General features: G+C 40.9%; 1 protein-coding gene across 1 annotated transcript in view; it reads left to right on the forward strand.

Moving 5' to 3' along the window:
* Nucleotides 1-527: 527 nt before the first annotated feature.
* Nucleotides 528-17715, forward strand: part of MID1 (midline 1) — a 332661-nt gene continuing 315473 nt past the window's right edge. Inside the window, exon 1 of the mRNA XM_019651230.1 lies at nt 528-595. The gene's annotated coding sequence lies outside the window, so the exon portion shown is untranslated. The remainder of the gene's footprint in view (nt 596-17715) is intronic.

Consider the following 17715-nt stretch of genomic DNA (forward strand, 5'->3'; position numbering starts at 1 on the left):
TTCACTTCTTTGAAAATAATTTCAAGATAAGTTACCCTGGTTTTAAAAACATAAAAGACAAATGGTAATATCCTATACTTTGGGTTTTCTCCCTACAATGCCTTCAGATAATGTAAGGTTGGTCACAGCTCATGATATAAAATACTAGCTGTTGACTCACAGTTACACTACAAGGGCCAATTTTACAGACTGCCAGGATAAAGATGATTTTAATTAAATCACACAAATCCCTTTGTACTGCAACCAAACCCTACACTGGCTGACTGACTCTGAGCCAGTCTGGCTTGTGTAGAGTTAACCAGGTTACAAGATTCCTAGTTAAGTTCTTTCACCAGGAATGCAATTCATGTTTACCTATATAAGGAAACCTGTTCGGCTGACCTGAGTTTGGCGGATTTTTGCGCTGACTGGGAGGCGTGTAAGCACACAGCCTGAGAGGGGGAGTGATTCGAGCTGGACAGAGCAAGCTTCCTGAACGCCCCAGTCATTCAGCTGATCCCAGGCAGCCTGCTTGGAGGACCTACAGGTTTGCGTCTTGCAGATCCAGATCACAGCTGAGGAACAAAACCCTGTCCTGGGAAAAATGGGGAAGCCGGTGAGTCTTACCGATCTCTTTCTGCTTGCTTCTGCTAAGTGGCAGCGTCCCTGCTCACACCCAGGAAGCAGAGGGAGAGGCTTAGCTCAGCCTCTCACCCCACAGCTCCTTCCTGAGCAAACACAATGCTTCGCAGATACTTCCAGACAACTTTCCTGCCTGTTTTGTACACCAAGACTCCACAAAGGCAAGGATTTTAGCACTTTCCACATTCCAGAGGGTGGTTTTACTAGCCAAGAGTTTCTAGACCATCACGATGAGCAAACTTTCTCCTGTTTGTTGCAATCTAAAACCCTGGAAATGAGCCTTGGGGTGCTTTGCGAGAAGGCTGAGTCCCCGAGGAAGTAATAGTAAATCTAAGTGGGGTTCTTACAACCACAGGCAGTGTGATATTTTGCAGAAGTGCAATTTGTCACTAAAAAGGCAGTCTGAAGGTATCATTTTTCATTCATGCGGCAGCAAAATCCTTGCATCCTGCACATGGAATGAAGGACACCTTCTGAGACACTGAGGAAAGAAAGAAGCCAAGCTGGGCTCTTTGTTCTAGACAATGTAAAGAAGCTTGCGCTTGCATTTTGACAAGTCGCGTATGTCTATTTATACATAAGGCGAGAACGATGAATAAAGGCTGTATGTCAAAGGCGCTGCGGTCGATTGAGTTAAAGTTTGGCTATATCCTATATGTATACAAAGATCTCAATCTGAATGTAATTAAACATGGAAATGTGCAAGGGGTTCACAGACCTGCAGAGGCATTTTCCTTCTACTTGGGGACAACTGAGAAAGAAGGAAAGAGTATCCCAACTGAGTTTTGGGGCACAGGTAAAACTTTTGAAGAAAGTTTATATATATATATATATATGGCATAGCTGTCAAAAGTGATTTGGAATCAGGTACAAATTGTTATTTATTTTTTTGGTTTTTCATGCCAAGGTGGTTTCTTCATTGGGTTAGCATGGATAAATGCTTTGAAGATTTGACTGCTCATCTGTCAAAGAAAGATTGTCATTTTCTGTCCAGCACAGGGACGTACACTTAGGAGTTTAGGGAGCGGCATTGTGCAGCAAGTGGCACGAGCATCCGATTTTGAATTTCTCATATTAAGAAATTAATTTCTTAAGTTAATTTCAAGAACAGTACTCAGCGAAAGCAAGCAGATTTGAGAGAATGACCCTATTTTTAAAAAATTGCAAGTCATATTCCAATCCCGAGTGAGGCTACTAATTAAATACAGGGGAACGGCAAGTGCTTATTCATAAAAACAAAAGCTATGGCCAGTTTTATTTGGGGCCCTTGACTTACAAAAGCTTAACTTTTCATAGTGCCACAGTTGAAATGAAACCTGCTCAGCTCTATGAGATTGAAACCTAGAAAAGCAATGTGTGGGATACAGTAGACGTTTTAGTAAATAACATGCTTAACGGCACAAGCAGCAGAACTGAAGAGACTATTGCAAATGTTTTAAAGCTTGTTGGCTCCTAGGTGCTGCTTAGAAAAACAGGAGTCTTGATATTGTGTTGCTTTCAGTGGGAATCAGTAACCCAGGAGACACAAAACACTATTTTAAAATAGACGGTTAATAACAGATGTTTATACCGGGTTGTCTCACCCTGCCGATGAGATGGCCTCAAGCCAAATCAACCAGCACGTCCGCCGTTTTTCCTGTGAGTTGATATGTACACAGTTATTATACACTAATTACATCAACAGCCAAGGGACTATATAACCAGAAAGATAGATAAGTCTCCTGGGGTGAGGAAGGCCGGGGCTAAGCATAGGGCTTTTGAATCTCATGTTTAGAGTTCTTGCCAGTGGCATATGAATTATTGGACATGACTGGGAGTCCCAGCTCCAGAATCCACTTCTTGGTTCCTCGGCAGCTCATTTGGGGGCAATAATGGTGATTATTGTATTTAACACTTTGGTGTTAATAGCATTCCAGGAGGATTTCTTCTTGATGATTAAAGCTATTTCAGTGTCCGAGCTAATCTGCAATGAAAGGTACTTAGGACATGGTGGTGTTGCATTAAGCCTTTCAAGTCACTGGTGCTGCATGCTCTGGTGGAGGTTCAACCATTCTGCAGCCACTTAGACCTGTGAGATGGTAAAAGAGGGTCCTGGTTAAAGGAGATTGGAAAGTACTGGGGAGGGGGGAACCAAAGGAAAAGCAGTCTTCTCAGAGCCTTAATATGTTCATCTGCTAATATGTGTTGTGACTCCCCACAAAAGTGTAGCATGTGAAGAATGGTTTGCTGCAAACTCACCTGACCGCCAATCATCCTGAGGGACATTCTTTAAGACAAAGCCTCCCATCGAGCGGGCCACAGGGCACTGGTAGATGATGAGTGGGTTACACACATGCTCAGATGTTGAGTCCTCTTGGCATCTGGGCCATCAGACTATGCTTGGGCTGGGGGTATCCCCCAGAAAGTTCCCTCTGGACCACATAGCTTCCCCAGTTTGCCCCACTACATCGTATAGATAGGATCAAATTCTCTATCTGTCAGGGTGTGTGAAAGCTAACACGTTGCCTGTGACCAAGCCCAGAGCAGAGATCGTGCAAGTCAAAATCCTGCTGCACTATGTTTACCTGGGCCTTGGGGCTCAGTGGGAAGAAAAATATACTGATATTTATTGTCTTTCATGCTATGGTGGGGATGTCAAGGCCCTCTATAAGTCACCCATTTTACGCTTTTTATTTAAAGAGGTGTGTGTGTGTGTGTGTGTGTGTGTGTGTGTTGCTCTCGAAGATCTGAAAAGCTAATGGTGAAGTGTTTTTCCATAGGATCCTGTCTACTATTTAGCTATTGTTTATACTTCCCTTTCTCAAACTGATATCAGGGTTTGCTTGTCTGGGATTCTCCCGCCACCAGTGTGGCCTCGTCCAGAGGCAATGACATGAAAGAACCTGCTTTCCAAAGTTATTTATTAAGTGTAAATTCTTTCCTTGGACACTGCACCAAATCTGTACACAGCATTCCTGTCCCTGGTGAACTTTCTCTGGCTTTCTCTGCCTACCATTTGACATCAATTACCTTTTCAAAAACATTTTGTATTATTAATTCCTGTTACATTCATTCAGCAAATATTTATTGAGTGCCTTTTGAAGTCCTATGCTAAGTACTCTGGAGGAAAAGCGGGTATATAAGAGACAGATGAATTTAAACCAAATATTCATGCGACCAATAGCATTTCTGCAAAAAGAAATCTCATTAACTGAATGGTATACAGCATGAAGTAGAATTTCCTACAAACTTTTTTGACCCCTCGCTTTTTGGCTGGTCATTCTGAGAGATGTTCTTTAAGTCAGAGCTTCCCAACAGGTGGGCAAAAAGCAGGTAACACACAGGCCATGATGTTCTTGCTTTCAGCGACCAGAGGCTTTCCATGTCAGAACATGTCAGGTAGAGGCCCATGAACTTGGTATGCTTAAAGAAGAAAGACGCCACCTTGCTCCCTGCAGATTATCTATAAGTGACAGAGGTCTGCATGATGCCTCTTTATATGTTGTTAATGTAGTTTTCAAGTCCGCACTTTCTTGGGTTATCAGGAGTTTGTAGGGTACCACATAAAGAAGAGATATTTCCAGAGTACTGAGTAACTCAAGAGCTTTTCTACTTGCTTTTAATCACTGGAGATTATTAAGGTACAAGTTCCAGTGACAATTCTTATGAAGCAGACAAGAGAAGCTGCTGTCACTTCTAAGGTTATACACATATGGCTTAGAATTAGGGACTGTGAATTAATAACTGGTGTGCACCAGTATGATTTCCCAAGTGTCTAGGGCATTGGCAAAACCAATTTAAACTATATTGATATTTGAAGAAAGGTTAGCTGGCGAGGTCATAGGCAGGACTAGGACTTTTAGTTAAATGTAAAAGTACATTTCCATTTTTTAATTAATTGCTTGCAATCACATATAAGGGAATCTTCTGTGGGTGAACCTTTCAAAGCAATTGAGTTACTTTATACAATATTACCAAAGATTGAGTCAATTTTATTTTTTATTTAAAAGGAAAATAGAAATGAATAGCGGTGCTTTGTGGGATATCGCATTTTCAGATATGCTTAGTACTTAATAGCTGGATCTGCATAAAGAATGGCTCTAAACAATAGGTACTCATATGCTCACACTCTCTCGTGAGTTGCTCTTCACTTGTCTAAACTTGAGACAGAAATGAAATTAAGCAGAACCTCCTCAATTTGACAGTTTGAGTTTTAACACGTGACAGAATTGGAATTTTGGCCAAAGAACTTGGGCCGGGAAATGCTGCATTATTTATAGGTATTGTTCTCCAAAAGAGGCCTTGGTTAGTTAAACCCAAATTATTTTCCCCCCTGAGTATCTAATTGTGCAGTTATTTAGATCTGTACTGACACACTCATCATGTATTGCCTTGGGGAACAAAACAGTGTATAAACTACTAGAGAACGGATAACAAGTTTACTCGAACTGATATACTTGGCTTAAAGTTAAGAAACAAAAGGATAATGGTATTTCCCAAGTTTCTTCCAAAGCAGTGGACAGTGGGTTTAGGCGAGTCATCTTAAAGTTCTCTGGGATTCAATTTCCTCATTTATTGGTAGACACATAAATACGCAATTCACGGGACAGTTATGAGTATGGGAGGCGGTTATATCTGTGAAAGCACCTAGCACCATGCTGGACATGAAGTCAATAAGTATGAATTGCATCGGAAATGGGTACGAGTAGATTAGGCATCTTGAACAAATAGCTAAGGGGTTGAAGGAGAAGAAGTAGCCACATGCTGGTGGCCCGTGTGAAATTCTGCCCACTCGGTGACTTAAAATTTGCTTTTCAATCAAGTATGATATACTTTCTAATGTCTTTTTACCGGGTCCTCTGTGCTTATTTTTGTTACCCGTTTGTCCCCTGTAGGGCTTTGTGTTTGAGACCCTTGTGCTGAAGCCTTCTTCCTTCTGTAACTATCTATGTTATCTCAAACATACATTCCCCCCTTTTAAGGTGTTTTCCCAAAACAAATACCCCGTTTCCCCGAAAATAAGACCTAGCCGGAAAATAAGCCCTCGCATGATTTTAGGTGCCAAAATATGGCACCTTGGCATACTGAATATTTTAAGCCAAAGGAGTTGGTGAAAAAGGCGCCCTTCTCCCTGAAACGGGTCATAAAACCCTCATGTGACGGGTGCGTGCCCTCCATATCCTGGAGGAATCACGCTACAGCTTATTCTCCAGCTAGGTCTTATTTTCGGGGAAACATGGTATGTTTTATAAACAGAACACTCACTTTGTACTTACTAATTTAACGACTTGAAAGCTTTTCCAACAGCAATAGTGGGAGGGACTGGGCCAGGTATTAAATTTATTGATAAAAGCCACTTGTTTTATTCCCAAGCGGAACATCTTTCTGGCTTCAGTTAATAGTGGTAGTTTTCCAGGATTCTTAAGAATGGATCTCTCTAAAGACTTTATGCCCCCAAGGTTACCCTCTGATCCTGCTCTTTCTCTCCCACTCCTCACCTCCCACACCCTACCCCAGTGGAATGTAACATTTAATCTTATGTGGCTCCTCTGATGTGGGGAGAATATGTGCCATGGGCCGCTGTGCCCTGACAAGAAAGAGTTCACTCCTGGCTAAGGGAAGTGGGAAGCGTGTGGTATTGCTGTGATGGGGGAGCAGGGCGCCTCTCTTAGCTTGGGCTGCCCTAACAAAATGTTCTAGACTGAGTGGCTTAAATACAAGACATTTATTTCTCACAGTTCTGGATGGTAGGAAGTCCAAGATTGAAGTCTAGACAGATACAGTGTCTGATGAGGGCTCTCTTCCTGGCTTGCAGTTAGCCACCTTTCACTGAGTCCTCACAGGGTAGAGAGAGAGAGCAATCTCTCTCTTCCAATTCTTATAAAGGCACTAATCCCATCATGGCAGCCACACCCTCCTGACCTCATGTAACCCTAATCACCTCCCAAAGGCCCCACCTCCACATACCATCACATTGGGGGTTAGGGCTTCCACATATGAAATTGGGGGATGGGGAACACAGTTCAGTCCATAGCAATGGCTTTATTGAAATGTAGATGAAGTGACTATTTCTGACTTCCTCTCATCGAACTTGAGATACTTATTGTTCGATATACTAAGGAAGAAAACAAGTTCTTCCAATTAGACTATAACACAATGTTTCCTTAGCATTTACATATTTTATACAACATTTACTAAAAGAATTCTTTTGGGCTTATTCAGGCCAATTTTTTAAAACATCATTTATTCCTTCTGTGCATACATAAAATGAAAACTAGAGGTAAGATAAACTTTTTAAGATTCAAGTTGTCACATGTGTGCACCTTCCCACACCATGCCATCATGGTTTGTGCCAAAATACATCATTTGTTTTCAAAGAGCTTCCGTACTGTCTCTGAGTTTCTACCAAAAGGTAACAACCAGAACTATATTCTTTTTTTAAATGGCCCTAGCAGGGAATGCAGTTGTCCATTTGTACTCCCAGGAATAACCACCAACTTACGGCACTTCTTGGTGAGGTAATTCTTTAACCCTTCCAACATGTGTCCATAAATTCATTAAGAACCACACAGTTGGTAGGTTCCATAGATCTCCTGGGTATATGTCTAGACAACTTTCTCCCAGTGCTGCCTGAGCCCTGAGAGCATCTCTCCCTGGCCTAGGGGAGACCCTTATTCCTTTCCATTTCTTTGAGAGGCTTTGCCTTGCATGTGATTTTTTCCTGATGGGTGCGGCTCGTTTCAAATAATGCCTAGAACTCAGTGGAAGTGACAGCAATATATACTTGTATGACTGAGAAAGGGGGTGGGAAATGACAATTATATCATGACTGCAGCCTGAGATGTCCCCTGAGAACTCAGGAAATAGAGTGTATCTCCTCCACCCACAGGATGCCTAAAATCTCAGCACTAGAGAATGATTTCATTGTCTTTGAAAGCATGAAGAGTGTCCTAGTAGAAACTATGGCTCTAGAGAGAGCCCCATCTGTACTTGCCATATTTACTGCTTTGGCATGGATTTCTATCCAATTAAGACTCTATAAGGGAGCAAGATCCGTGAAGATGGGACAAGCAATTGGATAGGGATGAGGATAAAGGAATGGAGAGATGGCAGAAAAAGAGAGAACCAATAAGGAGAAGCTCAACATTCGTTCAACAATATTTATTAAATTCCTGCTCTGAACCAGGCCTCACCCTACATGCTAAAGCTGAAGTGGAGCCTGCACTCGAGTGCTTCATTGTCTAGTGTGGGAGGCAAACATTGATTAAATATGCAAACAAGGGTGAAGGTGAGCCTGGCACGATAACTGTACAGTATAGCTCTATGTTGCCATGAGGTTTTACTGGGAGGATTTAGCTAATTGGGAGGGAAGTCAGAGAAAGCTTCCCTAAAAAAGTATGCTTAAATTGAGAGCTGAGAGGAAAGAATATGTTTGCAGGGGTAGGAAATGGCCAGACTGGATTAGGGAGTTTTCAACAAGGGATGACATTTGTCTTTTGGAAAGGTCATGTTGAAAGAGCAACCTGGAGAAGAGATAAGAGGGGCGTCACAGTGAATGTGGGTGAACCAGACAGGAGCCCAGGAGAGGGGTCCAGGGAAAGGTGACATCTCCTTGTGCTGCTATCCTGGTGGTAGAGATGAAGAGAAGTGGGTGACTTTCAATTATATTTCAGAGGTGAAATAGATGAAAGTGGTGATGAGTGGGACATAGGCTGTGGTGAGGGACCAGGAAGCGTCAAAGCAGACTCCCAAGAATTTGGTTCACCTAACTAGAGGGACAGTAGTGTCATTAATGATGTAGGGAACAATGAAAGTTGACCTGGTTTGGGAGTAAGGAGAGGAATTCTTTGTAGCCTGATGGAGAGGAGAATTCACGAGCTTTCGGGCTGAAAGTCTTGGTGTGAGTTCAAGTCTTAGCTCATTCATTTACTAGCTGCATGATGCTAAGTTTTTCTCAGTCTCAGTCCTCCCATCTTTAAACAGGAGACCATAGACATCCACCTCACAGGGTTTTTCAGACAATCAAAATAACATGAAGTTACTATTAGCGCTCCACAAATTCACTAGCAATGAAGCCTAGGAAAAGAATAGCTATTTCTAATAACTTCCTGGGGGGCGGGGGGGCGCGTAAGAGTCCTGACAGCTGCTATCTCAACACTCTGTAAATTTACCTAAGTGAAGTTTTCTCCTTGTTGATAATGTACAGGGCAGCTATTAACTGCAGTTGTCTGGTGAATTCCTTCTATTTCATCCAACCCCCTCTCCTCCTCTCCCCTCAACCTGGATTAAGGAATCCCATATAGGAATAAGCTACATTGCTTTTCTCTGCCGAGATCCCTTATCACTTGTAAAAGGACTATAGGATTTAGGAAAATGTAACCTGAGAGTCTGCACTAACAGATGAGCACACTTGATTACCTTCACACTCCCTGTAGGCTTCACGTGAGGGTTTTACCATTCTGTTTTTCTCACATCAGTTTAGAGAGAGCGTTTTATATGATGCATTATTCCACTGCCCTGGAGTGACCTCAGTGAATTCCTTTCCGGCTTCCCGATATTCTCTCATTAAAGGGAGCCACTGGGCAATGAACGCTGCAGCTACAGGATTAGGAAAACCTTGGAAGAAGCAGGTGAAGAGGAGGAGGGGCTTAAACCCTGTGGAATCCAGGTATTAGCTTCGCTCTCTGCAGGTGTTCCAGCATGGTAAGATCCAGGTCACTACCAAAATTCTCCTGTTGCCTCATTCCATTTCTTTCCCTTTGTTCTTGACACACATGATTGAGTCTCTTTATTTTAGAGCCCTACTTGTCTCTCACTGAATTAGCAAGAAGATTAAGTTTCCCATCAAAACCCCATTCAGTTGTTTTTCCAAGCAAGCAACACGCCTCACATAGGAAAACGTGTGGGAGAGAGTGGGAGGCATTCCATTTTGTCATTTCACTTGTGTAATGTTTGGGTGAGCTTTTAGATAACTAGACAGTACTTGGTTCTCTATCTGGATATTTGAGATTTTACTGTATACACCCAGACTGGGATTTGGGTATGTGGGAGGGGTGGAGAAGGAAGTGGAATGGAAGCTGTTATCTGAAATAGAAGTCTTAGGCAGTTTTTTTAAGAGCTTCCTCTTTCCACTACCTTCCCCTATCTTCAAAATCTTTTTCTCTACATGGACCATTTTGGTACAAATGCATTTCAAGGTACAAGGGGAGTTTAAAAAGGTAATTCTAAATCTAAATTGTTTCCCCCAGAGGAGCTGCGACTTTACTTCATAAAAACCCATTTGGCTTTAGTTTTGCTAAGTTCAAAACAGGAGCATTCCATAGAAACTTGCAATTAGCATGTGCAACAGTGGTTGCCCCAAGTCTGGGTTTTAGGAGTCACAGTGCAATAGAAGGAAGCCAGAGCTAAACAGTGTCATACCAGAGAAAGAGGTCACTTTGCCCAGGAATGTGGTTACCTGCCAATAAATCATTTGTCAATAGTTCACAGATAATGAAGTAACCTGATAGAATGAGCCAGAGTGAAGGTTGCAGCAAAGAGAAAACACATCAAACATTACAATGAATGAAAAACGGTGAGAACTTCTCTTTCCAGTCCGCCAAATAAAGCTCTTGCAAAGATAAAGATGTGAGCTTCACACACCGTCAGGCATCCTGGACTGTTTATCCTGCTCAGAAAGACTGAAATTGGGGAGGAGACAGGCCTCTGCCAACAGATTGTCGGTCATAAATTAGTTAATAAAATATGTCCCATGTTATCTCTGATACAGCCCATTTTATATATACTTGTCCATTTGATTTATTTGTTTCTCTGCTTACTCAGGCTGTATTTTGGTAGCATAAGTCAATATATGACTTTTAGATTATACAAAAGTTTATTTATAAATGACCTGCCTTCTGTGGGGAAAATAACCATGGTATGTGTGCATGTGTGTGTGTGTGTGTGTGTGTGTGTGTGTGTGTCTTGTATATAATGTATTGCTGTTGATCAAGAATTTCAAAGTTAACTTTAGATCTCAATATATAATACTAGTAATTCCAGTGAAACATATATATTGTTATATGCCAAAACATATTTATTTTTATCATAAAATTAATTTTTATTGCTGCTTCCTCGACCTTTTCAGGGCTTATATAGTTCCAGTAAAATATTTCCATGTATAAGTATTAGTACATCCAGTTCTTGTTTATCTACTAGTGTCACTATCAATGTATTTATGTACATTTCTATGTATATTACATATATACAAATGTATGTGTCCGTTTGAAATTTTCTCTATATTTCAGAGGGTTAGCTATTGCTGATTTTTTTTCAAGTTCAGATGAAAGATATAAGAAAAGAAAATGTCAGAATATTTTAAGACCAAGTGTAATGATTTAGAAGAAAAGTAGAAGTCCAAATAGGCCAGGGAGAAAGGAAAAGAAAAAAAGAGAAAAGTGGGGAAAAGAGAAAAAAGTGGGAAATGTTAGAGGAAGGAAGATCCCAAAGCTACAAAAATCAACCCTCCCATCCGCAATGAAGGCGACAGTCCACATATAAACAAAAGCCCGGGAGACAAACAGGTGAAGAACTAAGGGATCAAGAAAAGAAGCGATAAGCCACAAATTGCTAGAAAATACTGAAGGGAGAGAGAGAAGGAGGGAGGGGAGAGAAAGAAGAGAAAGGGTGAGAATGAAACTTCAGGGGAAATGCTTGCAAAGTGAAAGCAAACGAGCAAAAAATGGAAAGAACTGAGGAGGTAACATTGAAAAGTTAAGAAGTATGAAATGAGACAAAAATGGTCACTGTGCTTGAGTTGGTGGATAGCTAAGAAGACATTGTTCTCTATGTGTCTTGATGAAAGGAGGATTGGACAGCACAGAAATGAAGGTGGGCGAGCGGAAGATTGCAAGAAGGGACTAAGAATAAGGTGAAGGGAGGGGCCTTCGAGAAGACAGCCAACTCCGCAGTAGATCCCAGAGAATGGCTGTGTAGTAATATCCTGGTGGGCTTCATCCCAGCAAAACTGACCCCTGAAGGTGGCAGAGCCTGTCTACTCTGTAATTAGTTCTATTGTGCGATAATAGTGTAAATGCAATTTTCTTTGTAAATGTCCCTACTCAAAAAGGCTCGTGTAGCAGGAATTGTGGGCTTCTACGCTGTGAGGTGCCCCAGAGGAGGTTGGCTATTGCTGACTTAATAAACGATTATTCTAGGGCAGTGACCGATAGCTCAGTGGCCTAAAGAGTTAATCCTCCAAATGCCTTCCATACTCCCAGGAGTGATGTATTTGGCCAGCAGTATTTGCCTTAATATTTAGTAAACGCTTAGGCTTTCTGAAGAGGAGAGGGGCGGGGAGATTCGGTCGGATATGAATCCATTTCCACTGTCAAGCTTTTCCCGAGTACCTAGTGCTTGACTCTGTAATTGCCAGGCTTGAAGCCTGCCCGCAAAATTCCAAATCCAGTCTCTTGTGGGTTTGGACTTGCTCATTTATTTTTACTGTGATTTTGCTCATAATAACTTATGTTTGTAATTCAGCAACCCGAGGAATTGTTTTTATGGCAAGTTAGAATCTTACAGTCAATCACACGTTTCAAGGCCCATTTCAGGAAACAAGTTTGACGCAGCATGTTAACAGCGAATTATTAATTCTTACTGCAGCAGGCAATGAGGCTGAGAGTGGCCGGGGAGCGCTCACCAGTTGTTGACGCAAAGTTACGCAGCTGCATTTAAAACTCCAGTGAGCAGTTCTGAAGATGGCAAACTTTACTTTGATACAGTGCCATAGCACCTCCATTAGTGCCTTGGTTAGAATGCAAACATCTGCTTGCTTTTATTGCCCATGTGTTATTTAAAATGGTCTGTTTCTTTATGACGTAAATCACTGGAATCAACTGACTATTTTTAAAGACTCTTTTAGTATTTCCCTGAAACGATCAATCACTCTTCCCAAATGTTTAATAGATAATTGGCCCATTAGGTACACAAAAACTGTAAAGATTGTATCTTTTTTGTGACCTTTTTCCAGGGTGACATTATGACTAAAGTACCCTGGCCTGCCGTGGAATTTGTTGTCTTTTGTGGCTGTGTGAAAGGCAGCTCCATGTTAGCACGTTAGGTCAAAAGAAACCTTACATTTCCAGTTACTAAATATGGGACAGCAGACCTGCTGGTTTTTGTTCATTGACCACAGCTTTGTGGATTTGCCTAGTTCAGTTTGCCCTGCAAGGGTTTGCTATGTCCTTCCCTGCATATTTATGTTCCTCTGGCAACTGCAGTCTATTTGTCCTCCATGCAGATAAGCTCAGGGCAGCAAGGATCTCGCTTTAATTCCAATGCATTGGCTGTAGTCCAGAGCCCCTCGGTGGGCAATTTTATCTTACTTTTATGGCTGTTAAGAGTTTGAGGCCAATGGGAACTGCTCAAGAAAATGAGAGCCATGAAACAAAGGCTCTAGCTATGGGAAAAACAAAACCCATCAGGTATGATCCCAGATATGAGAAAAGATTGGCTAGAGGTATAATAAATAGTAAAATGGCTCATTTTAGCCCACTGATTAGAAGTGCTTGGGAAGACCTATCTATACATATGGCACCCTTTAACTTGTAGAATGTTACGAACGAGACCATCTGGAAGAGTACTCTCATGGTATTCCATAAAATATGGCTCTTACTCAGATCCTAGGATTGCATGGAGGCAGGAAGCTTCCATGGAATCGCCAAGGGAAGAATATTGGAAGATGATAATTTGAGGATTATGAGAGTTCCTGAAATTTGCCAAAGAACCGAGACAGAGATTAATTGGGAACTCCTAGAGACCAGACAGAACAAATGTGAAAATGTTAGGTCATAATGATTTCTTTCCACATAACATCTATTTGTTTCTTACTCTCTCTGGGTTCCAAATATTGAATTTATGAAAATGGAAGGAAGGAAATGAGTGTGCACCAAAGGAAAGCAATTAGGGATGGGGAAAAGCACACCCACTGACTGCCTCATGACTGGGAAGAGAAAAAGAGTGGGATGGAGAAATTTGAGGCCATTGCATGGAGTAAATGTAACGACTACAATGTAATGTTTAAGAAAAAGAAAATAACATTCTATAAGTCACAAATAGAGGGATGTGAGTAAAGGAGATAAATTACAGTTCAAATTAATTTCATTTAGTTAGTTGAAAAGACTAGATGAGTGGTCTTTGCACTAACTTTTTCAATATTTCAAAGTCTCTCTCTCTCTCTCTCTCACACACACACATACACACACACAGATGCTCACATGATGCAAATTATTTCCCCATAGATAAACCAAAATAAAACTAATATATATGTGTTGCTTCCCATCCCACCTAAGGAAAGAAAGATGTAGGAAAGAACTTTGTTTTTACAGCTCTCCGTTTTGCACAGCCATCACTAGCTGTTTAATGCCCTGTGAGGAGGTGCAGAATGGCACAGACGTTAGGAGAACAAGCTTTTGAGCACTGCAGACCTGAATTAGAATGTCTCCCATGCCAGTTGCTGTCTGGACTTCCTGCTCTTAATACTTAACTCCCTGACCTTGGTTTCTTTACCACCTGCCTGCCAGGGTCATTTGCTAAAAGTAGATTAGAAGACATGTGTGCAGTATTCTGCACAGAGTAAGTGCTCAATAAATGCTGGCTAGTATCATCCCTACTAAGTTCCTTGAGAGTGATGGCCCAATATTTGATAAATATATGAGCTATGGAACTGTTCCACTGAAGGACAAATAATACAAAACACACTGCCTCTGGAGAGAGGGTACCCACTAAAAAGCTTTTGAATTTGTTGGTTAATATTGCTTTTACTCCAAGTCACTCAGAATTGTTTAGACTTCCCTCAGAGGTCTGTGGACTTAGACAAAGCTTAGGATTTCTTTGCTAATATAGCTAGTGAAAAGGACTGATAGCATGTCGAGACAGTGACCTGCCAGAGCTGAAGGTAGACATTCATTCTCTATCACCCTGTCTATTCAGTTCACAATGAACTGCTTTATACCTTTAAAGACTCTTTCTGAGACTCTATCAGCCTAAAGCTTCGCATGTAAAACATTACTCAAATAAATTTGAACTAATGGTACTAAAATATTCAGTGATTGCAAGCAACCGTTGTAACGTATGTTGGCTCAAAACTAGCTTTTAAGAATTTTGCCTGGAGACAAATTCTCTGTGAAATGCTTGAACAAATTAAATACAAAGTTGAAATTTGTTTGGAAGATGATGTTTTACCCAGACTGGTTTTGTATTTCCTCTTGGATCAGAAACACATTAGTCCTTTTAAAAATATACATGTCCTGAAGACACATTTCAAGAGGGTAGAAACCCTAATCAACAACAAAATTTGATTTCTATAAATATGCAAAAATGGCAGTGATAGTGAATGAAAGAAATTAATATCTGTCACCATTTCCTTTTCCTGTCACAATCAAGGAAGTGTTCTTTTGATGGAAAAGAAAACCATGTTGAAGCCATCCTAAGATTTTTAATAATTGTAGGAGTTTTCCAAAGTACTTCATTGCTGAAGTCTACTTACCATAAACATTTCATTTTACTTTTCCTCCTCTTAGATTCTGAGGCACAGATGAAGGATTTATTTGCTTGTTTTACTGAAAGGTAGATGATAAAATTGTATCCCTCTGTAGTGTTTTATAACAAAGACCACTGAGGAAAACACTTAGGGTTTCCTGACCTTCAGATGAGCTGGATGAAAATTCAAGTACACAGATCTTCCTTGCTAAGTTACCTTAGAGCCTTAAGTAAAGACGTTGAGTTTTTCCTTCATGCACATTGGATGCTTCAAGAGGGCTTATCTGTCATAACGCCTTTCTGTGGAAGGGTCAGTTACTCTCAGTCTTACAGAATAACGAAGGCAGAAACACCTAGATGCTCAGCATCAAAGGGCTTGAGACAGCCCTACCTTAATGTCAGAATTTGCATCATCTGGTGAGACTGCAATTTTGTTTCTTAACTAGAAAAATTGTGGTAGAAGCAGAAGCTGGGCCTGCCACTCACCTGGCTGGGTAGCCATTGCCCCCTTTCTCCTTGATTGTTCCATGAGGGCCCCTTCTGAAAGACGGGACCTCTGTCACAGGCACACTTGTTTACCCACAGCCTCCCTAAACATGCTATCAAGTCTCATTCTGGAAGTAATATTTGGTAAACAGCATTCAGAGTGGCACATATTAACTTAGTTTTCCCCACATGCACAGAGAAATAATGTCCATAGTAAAATTATTTGGAGTCTACGCAGTAGCACCAAAGATGCAGTTTAGTTGGTTGTTATTGTCCAGTTAACCATTTTTATGAACCTATTGTGTTCGGGGAAATCTGCTAGATACTTAAGGATAGTCAGAATATTTTCGAGAATTCAGCATCTTACACAACCTTAAAGTGCACAATTTAGTAGAAGACGAAGCGACTATAGTATAAAATACAAGCCATTCATTTGTTCAGCCACCATTTATTAGGCACCTATTTATTAGCCTATGGAGACACATGTCTCCTGCCCTCAAGGAAATTACAGTTTGATAAAGAATTTTAAATAGGTGCTAAGTAGAAGCACAAACTTACCATTTTCATTAGAAACATAACTTAAATACAGCAAGTGTGAAGAAAGCTATGATCTGTTGAACGTCAGAAATAACAACTCTGGCTTATGCTTATATCAATATTGACCTCATAAAGACCGTGTAATTGACAGAAAAGAACTGAAACTGTTTTGTTGGATTTTTAAAAACTGATTTGCAAGCTATGACTTACATTTCCATTGTCTACTTGAAATAGTTCTGAAGTGGTTGAAGACATTGCTCAAGCGTTAGCTTCGGAATCTCCAGACAAGAGCTAGTGAAGAAACAGATTACTGGGCTCCACCTGCAAACATTCTGATTCCCCCGGTCCTGGGGTGGGGCCTGAGAGTCTGCATTTGTAACAAGTTTGCAGGTGATGTTGACGTGGCTGCTCCTAAGAACCTATTTTGAGTGAAACCGGTTTTAGACATGGACGCTCTGCGGCAATGCCTCTGAGATCCTGAGGAGTGAAAGATGGTAGGAAATCTGCACTTCTGGTCTTTGCCAGTAGAGTGGGGGAAAAATGGTCCAATCTAATACAGAAATGAAATAGATTCTTCTTTGGACTGTTCAGAACCTCAGAGCTTGTCTGGTAAGGCTTTAGATTTGTAACTTATCGAAACTAGTTCAACCCTCTCTGGTCACTATAGTCAGCTTAACCATGCAGCTGCATCAGCCCCGGGGACCTGATGAAAAGGATTTGTTCGCTGTCGTCACAGGGCTTTAGAGTTTCCAGTTCCCATATACACCTGAGAGGATTATTAGACATTGTTTGCTGCCCCCGATCATTTGCCTGTACCATAAGGCAGTTTCCAGTTTTGAGTGGAGACACCACACAAGACCCCATGGAGGGAGGCTGTGGCAAGGACAGAGAGTTAGATGTTAGCTCACAACATCCGTAAGAGTCAAGTAAGTCACATCGATTCTTCTGTGATGAGAAACAGCCTGTCTTTGGCTGTTTCCATCTGTAATTTTTCTCGTGCAGTGTGATAGGATGAGAGCATTAAATGGTGAGACAGAAGTGATTTCTTGTACTGGCACAACCCAAACTGATCATTCTGTAACTTGTGATCCTTTGGAGTCAGTTAAGGTCTTTAGTTGGAGTTCCTGGGTCTATAAAATGAGAATGCATGATACTTTACTTTCACTTTGACCAATACAAGTAAAACTGGGGAAATCTGAATAAGCTCAGTAGGTTATATCAAGGTCTATATCCTGCTTATGATATTCTACTACAGTTTTAGAAACTGTAACCATAAAGGGAAATTAGGCAAGCATACAAGGGGTTTCTGTGTGTTATTTCTCATAACTGCATGTGAATCTACAATTATCACAACAAACATTTCAGTTAAAAAGGTTTCTTAAGTAATACAGAACTTTGTGTTTTATGAGCCACACCAGTAACCAAAAACTGGTGTTAATATGATTTAAAATGTCATTATGCTCAGTCGTCTTCATGAATTATTTATTAGTGGATCTTCTCTTCTATTTTTGTAAATGTTCTGGAAGTAAACTATCAAACATACGTGAAAAAATACAATAAAGTAAGATCCTC

Source organism: Hipposideros armiger, unplaced genomic scaffold, assembly GCF_001890085.2.
Source record: "Hipposideros armiger isolate ML-2016 unplaced genomic scaffold, ASM189008v1 scaffold_155, whole genome shotgun sequence".
In the NCBI taxonomy this organism is placed as follows: Eukaryota; Metazoa; Chordata; class Mammalia; order Chiroptera; family Hipposideridae; genus Hipposideros; species Hipposideros armiger.